This window comes from Ammospiza nelsoni, chromosome 12 (genome assembly GCF_027579445.1).
Source record: "Ammospiza nelsoni isolate bAmmNel1 chromosome 12, bAmmNel1.pri, whole genome shotgun sequence".
NCBI lineage: Eukaryota > Metazoa > Chordata > Aves > Passeriformes > Passerellidae > Ammospiza > Ammospiza nelsoni.
In genome coordinates this window covers 1,975,821-1,984,839 of record NC_080644.1, presented here as the reverse complement: position 1 = coordinate 1,984,839, position 9,019 = coordinate 1,975,821, and positions in this window count along the sequence as shown.

Below are 9,019 nucleotides of genomic sequence, written 5' to 3'. Positions count from 1 at the left end.
CTTTATCCATTTTGGTGAATAAAAAGGGGTGTGTGTGTGCAAACATCCAAGCTTGGAGCATCTTCCCATTCTCCCTCTCCTTGGCTAATTGCTGCCAGGTCCCTGGATTTGGTTCATTGGCTGTCACGTGGCAACGTGACACATTGCATGGTGTCCTTTAAAGGTTTTACTCCCTGGCTTCAGCGGCTGGGTCCCACACTTGTGTCTTGGGGAAAATCCTGTGCCCTTCCAAGCACTTCTCCATCGGTGAAATGGGTGTGATGATGCCTTGCTCTGTTCGTCAAGTGGAGGTGTGAACACATCGATGTTTCTCTTGTTGCCATGGCCATCTCTGACTTTTAATTAAATTTTGAACAGCTTTCAGTGAGACTCCTGCTACCTCTGCAGCCTGGGCCTCTGTAAGACACTTGCTCCTACAAAATGTGGTTTTTAAAAGCCCCAAAACTCACATTACCTTGGACCTCTTCAAGTGTCAGACATGAAAGTCAAGGACACTAGGGCAGTCTCTGAGCCAGCATCAAAAATGGAATTATTCAAGTCTTTTTCCTCCCTTGAAAAATGGCCAAGTAGAAACAAAGGCTGTTCAAGTGACAAATGTTTCTTACTGAGAGTAATTTGAATCAATGGAAATATTTATAAAATTAAGTATAGGTGAGCTTAGTGAGCCTGCTGACTTTATGTAACTCGTTATTACATTAAATACAAGGTGTACTGTTACTACAAATCCATTAACATTCACTGTGTGCCTGCTTGTTCAAAGCAGTCAATGCAGTTATGAACCTGTAAAAAGGATTAGTGATTTTATTACCTTAGAGAAGGATTCCTCCCCCTTTATTTTGCAAATTCCCGATTTTATTTCCGAAGCTGAAACAAAGGGAAGGCAGTGCTCCAGCAAGGAGATGCACTGCTCCAGGCTGGCAGCTGGAGCGCTGGATATAGGATGGCAGCTCTTGATTTGTCAGCATGTTGCTATGGGGTGGGAATCTGGGAGAGGAGTAAATGCTGGGCAGATATTCTGGGATCTCCCAGTGCTCCTGCACGCTCCTCCAGCCCTCCTCTCAACTCCCAGGAAGGAAAACAAATCCTCCTGGTGAGGGCAGAAAGCACATCCTGCCCTTCCTCCCATCCTTCTGCCTTTGGGCACGGGATAAAAACTGCCACAGAGAGGGACAGCACTGGGAATGGGGATAAAAACTGGGATAAAAACTGCCACAGAGAAGGACAGCACTGGGAATGGGCCTGGGAAAGGGAATGGAGGGATCCAGAGCCTTTCCTGGGGAAAGGGAAGGGAAGGGAAGGGAAGGGAAGGGAAGGGAAGGGAAGGGAAGGGAAGGGAAGGGAAGGGAAGGGAAGGGAAGGGAAGGGAAGGGAAGGGAAGGGAAGGGAAGGGAAGGGAAGGGAAGGGAAGGGAAGGGAAGGGAAGGGAAGGGAAGGGAAGGGAAGGGAAGGGAATCAGCATGCTAGCTTGGCTTGGGACACTGAAACTGTGGAGGCAGTTCTGTGTGGATCCAGAGGCAGTTATGGGGGATCCACAGGCAGTTCTGTATGGATCCAGAACCATTTCTGTGTGGATCCACAGGAAGTTCTGGGAGATCCACAGCAGGAGATAAATCTGCCTGCACTAGAAATGCACAGGCACGTACTCCTAGCGAGCTCTCCCCATCTCTCCTGAGTGTCTGCACAGGTAAAAGCAAATTAAAATTTGCTCAATTAGCTGCTTCCATGTACAATTATCTCGTTTACATACCCGAATTAGAATAATTACATGCCTAAAGCAGCCATCCAGCTCCACACACATTTGCAATACTCAAGTTCCTAATTTCTCTTGAAAATCCACCTATTGGACTCTACAGCAGCATAATTATGGAGCTTTTCTGTGTGAAACAATCGCATTCACTATCACCTTCCAATGTCTGCTGGAGGTGTTTATCTAAACCCACACACACCACACCAGAGGACACAGCACCAGCAGGTTACACTTTCTCTGACTCGTTGAGGGCTTTGATTCACCTCTCAGCCTGACAGAGATACAAGCCCTGAGCAAAGTGCTGGGCAGGGCAGCAGCAGGAAGTGTGCAGCAGGAAGGGCTTTTCAGGCACAGGGGTTGTAGTGGCACCACAAGTCCTTGATAAAGCTGTGGTTGCATCTGTTGGGCAAGGATTTTGTCAGCACCAAAAGTTGTTGTGGGAGACCTGGGAGGGAGGTTGACAATCCCACAGCTCCCCACTGCCTGTGTCCACAGTCTATCCCAAATATTCTGTTTTCCTGACCACAGGAACCAGCTGTCTTTGCCCAAATTGTTACAGAAACTTCATTATTAGAAAACTAGAATATCCTATAATTCTGGGAGAACACTCTCCTATTAAAAAGCCCCATATCAAATTTTTCTCCTATTCAACCTGCAGTGACACCATCTCAGATGGATAAACTGAAAGTGTTTTACATTTGTATTTCATATTTGATTGTTTAATTTCTGCTTTTGCTTGCACTGAACAAATCACCTTCTTCTTTGTCTCTTGTCAGTAGTTTAGGCTTAGAGTGTCCTCAGTTGGGTTACTGTCTTGTTTGAAAGCATCCTTTTTAACTGGACAAAAAATTCATTATGCTAATTTAAAAATAAATGCTCTCAGAAATTTCATTATGAAGTAAGAGCTAATTTCTTTTGAGATGGAAAAAAAAAATTAGTCATACAGGAAATAATGCAACAATGGCAAAAATGAAGGAAAATCTGATTCTTTACTTTGAGTAATATCCTGACCCAAGCAGCCTGCAGGAAGATATTCCTGTGTCCCATACACAATGCTTCCATTGTGCAAAGCACCAATGTCACATTTTGAATTTCCCTGTGTGAGTGGAACTCTGGTTTGTTGATGGGCAGGTTTCAGGGGCTGCAGAGTCCCTGCAGCACTGTGCCCATCACCCCTGCAGAACAGGAGCTTTCAGAGTCAAAACTCCCCTTAAGCCCCTAAAACGCTGGGCTGGAACCCCAGCTGCTGGGAGTGATGGTGGCTGCATTAAAGGCAGGAGTGTCACATTGATGTGCACCAGCTGAAGCTCTGCTCTAGCCCCAGCCTTCCCCTTCCCATCCTCATCCTCACCCTCATCCTCCTCCTCCTGCATCCCAGCAGTGCCAGAACTGGGAGAGAAGGCCCACAGGGCAAGCAGGAGTTCAGCATTTCCTACAGGAATGATAATCTGGCAGGTTTGCTGGTATTTTCTGGCTCTCAGGAGTTGCTGTGTGTGACACTGGCAGTGTATTGACCAAAATTCCCCAGTGGGATTGTTTGGGAAGTTTTGGCACAAGTGGTACAAAGAAGCTCCACTTTGGGCTCCGTACTGAAAGTTCCTTGAAAACTTCCTAGATCTGGGAACTCTGGGGGTTTGTGTTCCCCTCCTGTCCCACCCAGCCCGAGATGGCAAATGTTCCTCACCTGTCTGCCCCACCCCCTCCTGCAGGTGTAAAACCTTATTTTTGCAAGAAGAGGGAAGCAGAAAATATAACTCAAACACAAGAAACGCAAGGATGGGGGTCAGGCTACTTGTCAGTGGTGAAAGGGGAAAGGAGAATGTGTTTGGAAGTAAATGATTTCTTCTGCTCGTGCTGAAGAGTAATTCTCAGCCCCCTGTGAGTGAGAACATGAGGCAGCCCTGTCCCCATTAGCTGGCACTGGGAAGAGGGAGCTCTGGCACACCCCGGGCCTTTGTCCACTGTCATGCTAATTCCCGGCTGGAAACAATTCCTGCTCTCTTTCAGCACCTTTCAAATGCACATTTTGTGCCAGAGCAGCTCTGCTGCATTCAGAACCCAGAAGCCTCAGGTTTTTCTTCCTGCATTTCTCATACAAGGAGGAAGTGCTGCTGCGAGTACAATAGGAAGAAACAAATGATGACAACAAAGGCCCAAGCTCAGGGAATTCTTTCTGGTCGAAGATTAGGATGAAGGGAAAAAACCCCAAAACTGTTGCAGCCCTCCAAGAATGGTAATTCCATGTCAGGATTGATCAATATTAGCTTTCTATTTATAGAACACCTTTCATTCTGAGGCTCTGTGGTGTTTATAAATTAATAAACACATGAGCAAGAATCCCACCATCCATTATTAATGTTATCAGCACCTTCAGTTTATGAGAGGTAATTATCATTTTTAACAGCGTGAAAGTCGTGAAAAGAATCACAAAGCCACTTTTTGAATCCTCTTCTCTCTTCTTTGTCATTTGGGGAGTTAAATGCTGTAGTAGAGCTATAGCCCAGTGAGGACACACTCTGAGGTAAATACTTTTGCAAAGTATGGCTCAAAAATTAACTGAACTGCCACGTTTTTCTGAGGGGTTGCACCTGGGTAATCTCACAGAAAAACCTTTACAAAATGAACACTTCCTTAACTCTGAATTAATGTGCAGGGTGCCTGAATCTCTCTGTTATCTCAAGGCAGATAATTTTGCTTCCTTGCCCATGAGAAATTCTTAAGGATCTGCCTCCACATCACAATTACAAGGAGCAGTAACTGCCACCCTTAAAGGCAGTTTTGGTTTTTGAATGCACTTGGAATATGCCATAGAAAGTAAAGGAATTAATCTAGAAATGCCTTCTTCAGTTAGGAAACATTTTGTGAGACTCCATTTTCATTATTAGAACCTACTTCCATTATTTTGATCCTGTAATAAATACTATTGGTGTGCTTGAAATCCTGTAATAAATACTATTGGTGTGCTTGAAATTTTGATCTGAGATCAAGACAAAGAGGAGAAAAACTTCTATAATTGAAGGCAGAATAGTAAATGGCCCCAAAAAGGAGAAGTGGAAAAAATGTGACATTTGAATTACACATACAGCACACATGTCAGAACTGGAAAATGGCTGTAAAATTCTGCTTCATCTACACAAGAACCCAACATACTCCAGAGCTCACAAGTCTGTAAAACAAAGTTCTTCAACTTATTTTGTAAAAGGCTTGCACTGAGCTCTCTAATGGAGTGAGGAAAATTATATTAACAAATAGAGAATTTAGGCACGTCGTCCTATCCAAACAATATATTTGGGTTTCAATTTTAGAACCAGTTCAGTGCACACCTACCTCTGTATGTGAGTAGTCAGCACAGGGTTGGGCTTTTAATATTAGACTTGTTTTTAATTGAAGAATGGTGTCAGGTGCTAATTAGCATGAGTGAATGTGCTTTTATTTTGCCATATCCCAGCCATAGGAAGAAGCAGTTTATAAACTGAGAGTGGGAAGGCTGGAAGCTCAAACTAATCAAGGAAGGGAGAGGATTAACAGCCAGTCTCTAGATCTAACTCTTGATATTCAGAGTAAAAACCATGTGATACTGGGAAGGACAATTTGGAAAGTTACAACGAAAGTTTAAGGCCTCTGGTGCTGATAACTGAACCATTCTGGGCAGACTCATCATCCAGAGCTGTTTATCTTCCTGAGCAGCCTTTTTCATAGAATTTGTGTTTCACCAACGCATTTCTCTTCCCTCGCTGCCCTGCACAGATGCATGTGAAGCTCATTTCTGTTCCCAGCCCCTTCTGAAGAAGGGCTGCATGCTGAAAGGCTCTCCTCTCTCCTCCAGCCATATCTCAGAAAAGATTTTATTTCTCCATGCAGATCTTTATTCTTTCTCTATCACTGAGAAGCAACAATGCAACCCTGGGCTTGAATAAATACCAGGAAGATCCCAGAGATCTTTCACACCAGGAGTTACAAGAAAGGAGAACGTTCACATGGTGCTGTGCAGTCATTTTGAAAAGGATCCATTTGCAGAACAAAGTACAGGAACAGAACTGCAGATTGAGTAAAAAGAGGAAAAAAGTGAGATGTTTTCTTTGAGAAATCTGTGTGCTGTTGAAGAAGATTCTGTTTACTTGTATTTTCCTACTCTAGTGTGCTGTGATAAGGAAAAAGAAAAGACGTCATGCTCGAAGTCTGTTAAAGTTCATATGCAGCGAAAACAAAACAAAATCAAGGTCAAACAGAAAATGTTTCATACTGCACTGTCAATGTGCCTCGCAGGATTTGAAATCTATGAGTTTACACAGACAGGATGTATAAAACAGGGACAGAACCCCCCTGCGACTCCTTTATCACTACAAAAACAAACTGTTCTACGTTCAACGTGCTGCTCGGGCAGCAGATTTTAGTGGGGCATCCAAACACCTCCAACAGCACCCCAAGAGTGCGGAGGGCGTTGGGAGAGAATGGGGCAGCTTGGGGCAGGGGGGGAGGAGCTGGTGCTGCCCAGGGAGCTGGGGCTCAGCGTGGGCACAGGGGGCAGAGTTGATGCTGCCCAGGGAGTTGGGGCTCAGCATGGGCACAAGGGGCAGAGCTGGAGCTGCCCAGGGAGTTGGGGCTCGGTGTGGGGACAGAGCTGGTGCTGCCCAGGGAGTTGGGGCTCAGCATGGGCACAGGGGACAGAGCTGGTGCTGCACAGGGAGCTGGGGCTCAGCATGGGCACAGGGGGCAGAGCTGGAGCTGCACAGGGAGTTGGGGCTCAGCGTGGGCACAGGGGGCAGCGCTGGTGCTGCACAGGGAGCTGGGGCTCGGTGTGGGGGCAGAGTTGATGCTGCCCAGGGAGCTGGGGCTCAGCGTGGGCACAGGGGGCAGCGCTGGTGCTGCACAGGGAGCTGGGGCTCGGTGTGGGGACAGAGCTGGTGCCGCCCAGGGAGGCTGGAGATCACGCTGGGGACACAGACCTAACCCAGCGCCAGGCGCATTCCTGGGGCAGGCGAGCCCCGCCGCGCTCATCGCCCCGTGCCTGATGCGATGTCGCAGGAGCCGGTTTGTCCCCTCGTGGCCCATCCGTGCCCGGGGCAGCGCCGCAGCCCCGTGGCAGCCGAAGGGAGCCGAGCGTGCCGGCGCAGCCCCTGCACGGCGTTTCCTGTAAACACGCGCTGCCGCTGTCGCTGCCGCTGCCGCCCCGCCAGCGCGATCCCGGCTCAGCGGGATCTGCTCTCACATCGCGCTGAAAGAGGCGATTTGTGCAAAAAACGCGACAACAAACCGGGCCGCAAAACGCCGATAAAGCTTCTCATGAGCGATCCCATGTTCTGGCCTCGCTCTCTCGTCCAAGTGTTACACAAACAATTTATTTTGTAAGCGAAGGAGGAACACGATCCTGATTTTGCAAATAGATGTTGTTGTGAGGAAATTGAGGGTGTCGAATTTTATATTCCAGCTCGTGGCCCAACAGCCCAAACAGTTCTAAAAAGGACTTCTGGAGCCATTAGGTGACACTCTGATTGTGGTTGCAACCTTATCTCCTTAAAAGCCTAAAACACTGTGTATTTACTTTATTTATTTATTCATGCCAGCAAACAGAGAATTTCATGTAATAACTTGACTGCTAGAGCAGGGGCTTAAAAACCCCCCCAAAAAGGCCAAATTTGGGGAGCCCTGGGAGAAGACTTGCCCAAGATCACTCAGGAAGTCTGGGGCAGAGCTGGGACAGAGCCCAGCTCCCCTAAACCCCATTTGTGCCTTAATCACACGACAGGCCACGTTTAATAGCTGCCTGAATATGAATGTAAAATGAGAGAGTCCCTGTGCAGGAGAATGAAACTGGGCTGATCTGCTGCCAGGGACAGCCCAGCGTTCTGCTGCTCAGGTCACTTGTTTGAGACAAACACCCCAGCAAGATTTTAAATTTAGGTGAAGGCTTCCTGCTGCCTGCCCAGCTCTGTTTTCATTCTCCCTGACAGCGAGGGTTTCCCTCTGAGTGCTCTGAGAGGAGCAGGACTTGAGCCAGATCACAAAACTTCCAGCCTGGATTTTTGCATAATGTAATTGTACATAATGTAATTTAAAAGGACTCAGACATTTAAGTACGTTAGGAGGTTGGGGACTGCCATGAAACTTTTCTGCTTTCAGCAGTGCTATTTTATTTCTTTCTGTTGTTCTGGAGGAGATTATCACAATTTTGGGCGTGCTGCCTGGTTCTAAAGTCTACTTTGGGGCTAGGTTTAATATGGCAAGACTGTGGAGTAACATATAGTGCAGAGCAGTAAACACAGGTCTGTCAGGGCGTTTGGTGCAGAAGGTTTTGCCTCATACATAAAATATCGACTGGGGAAGCCTCTCCAGAAAGGCAGCAAATGTCCTCAACACAGGACAAAACTGAGGGAGAAGAAAATCTAGGATTTATTTTTCCAGGTTGGCCCTTGCCTCATATCAAACATTTCCAGCTCCATGAGCATAAAACACAGAGGTCACCGTGGCTAATCTGTAAAAATAAATTGGATGTTTTCATTTCACTCCTGTAATGTGATATTATATGATGCATTTTGAGCAAAAGAAGGAAAAGTTTTAAGATATTCTGAGCCTCTCCTTTTCTCCTGAAGCAGTCTTTTTATTTTTCTTACATTTTCCACAGAGGTCCCATATCTCAGTGGATAAAAACCATGCGGCTCCTGTGTTCTCTGGTAAGTCATGTTTACAGTGAGCCAGAGCCCTGGCTCAGGGGAGCAGCCCTTGTGATCAAGGGGGTCAATACATTTCACATGGAAAAGTAAAATCTTTAAAAAATGAAAGAGGAAGGGAGCAAATGATGGCTTTTGGTGTGTCATGAGAACATGAAATACCACAACACCTGACTCAGGGAGGCTTTAAGAACACCGAGTTAAGAGCAAAAATACAAACTTAATGTTTTTATTAGTTTGTGTGCCTTGAATTTGTTTTCAACTCTTCAATACAAGGTCTTTCAAAACGCTAACATCAGAGCACAACAAAAAAAATACATTTTTAACAGACTGTTAAGAGTCACTTGGGGTGGCAGAACCTGGTCCCTCCCACACCCATTTCCAGCAAAATTCTGCTTTGTTCTGCTGGCCTCGCTGCCGTTGGGAGATAATCAATACTTAAACTGCTCCTGTGCTCCAGACTGGGAGTGTTGGCGGGATCAGGTTTGGTCACATAGTGCAAGGTGGTGTGCAGCGAGTTCCAAAGAAACGCAGAGCTCTTGCAAGACAAAGGAATATTTTGCATGCACGGATAAACACCCGGCTCCGTTACATCCTACTGCAA